We start from the raw sequence: 1,358 nt of genomic DNA, 5'->3' as shown, positions 1-1,358 counted from the left end.
CATCACAAGGTCGATTTGGGAAAAGAAAACAATCATGAATATTTTACGATCTCGACCCTGCTTTTAAAGGGGGAAACAGCCCGAAAGGTCTTCAGCCAGTTAGGGGAAAAAGTAGCATTGCGTTTTTTTTTCCTTCCTTTTTTTTGCAGAGTAGATTTTAAAACGAAGAAAAGGGGATTCTTTTTTCAGTTTCAAAATTTTGGCGTCTTTCCTCGGGTTCCTTCTGCGGTTTGGGAAATGTACGTCTGGGCTAAAAACGCCATCCTCGGGGGCCTGGGGGTCGGGTGCCCCTAGCGGGCCCTGCTTTCGATTTTGGCCAATCCCCCCAAGTGACTTCATTCCTTTCCCGTGTCCCTCGGGAGGAAATTGACGAAAGGGGCGAGTCGCCCCGGGTTTTCAGTAGTGTTTTCACGTCCCTTTTTGGAAACAGTAATAAGGCTGAAAAACAGATAAAAATATATAAAAAGGGAAATGCAAAAATATTTTCCGCCAAAAAGAATCAATTTTGGGCGCTGGGGTTTCAAAATTACTTGGTACTGTTTCTAATTCTATTTTCGTTTTTAAACTCAAACCTTACCCAAATTTTAAATGTAGATTTACAAAATGTATACTATCCCCCTTTTTTTCCGGGGAAGTAAAACGCCGCAAATTTGCCCCCGTATTTAGCGTATAAAGTAATTTTAAAAAAATGCTAATTTTCCCTTTATAAAACCAAGACCCTAATTTTTTCTCTTACAAAAACTGCAGAAACCAATTTTAAGTCATACTCCTATGATTTTCCTTGCCTTTTGGATGAGGGATACAGCATCTTTTTTCCTTCAAGGGAAATTTTATTCCCACTCAAGAGAAATTTGTGATGAGGCCACCGAGGAGGACCCTGAAGGTGGGGCCTGGCCCTTCTGCGCGGGGCGTTTTAAAAGGGAAATTATCCCCCAAGTCATGCTTTTTTTGCAGATTAATGCCCGGGGAGACGAAACATTTACGGGGCTTTTTAAACTGCTAGATACCAGGGGCTAAATACAGAAATTCTGGGAATCACCATCAGATTTTTTTTATAAACAAACGACAGAATTACATGTAAACCCTAATACAAAAAATTTAAAAAAAAAAAACAAAATCCCGGTCATTCGTTCATTAAAGGCACTGTGAGTTAAAGTCATTTAAAACTAGAATAGGGAAGGGGAAATAATATGATTACTACCACTTTCCCCAACTTCCCTCTAGAGTTCTGCAAGGTCGACCTGTGCGCCATGACCCTGGCCCAAACCCACCCCGGAGCGGGTTGATGAATGGAAAAACCGTCATGGTCGACATGTTGGGGAAAATCAATCGAAGTCATCGTCGCGCCCTCCCTACGT

At 41.6% G+C, this 1,358-nt stretch overlaps 1 protein-coding gene across 1 annotated transcript in view; it reads left to right on the top strand.

Moving 5' to 3' along the window:
• LOC119592127 overlaps positions 1–1,358 on the top strand; it is a gene marked incomplete in the record, with an annotated part of 52,219 nt that overhangs the window by 17,741 nt on the left and 33,120 nt on the right.

Source organism: Penaeus monodon, chromosome 29 (genome assembly GCF_015228065.2).
Source record: "Penaeus monodon isolate SGIC_2016 chromosome 29, NSTDA_Pmon_1, whole genome shotgun sequence".
Classification (NCBI taxonomy): domain Eukaryota; kingdom Metazoa; phylum Arthropoda; class Malacostraca; order Decapoda; family Penaeidae; genus Penaeus; species Penaeus monodon.
Note: the sequence above shows the minus strand (reverse complement) of the source record. Positions and strands in the feature narration are given on the sequence as shown.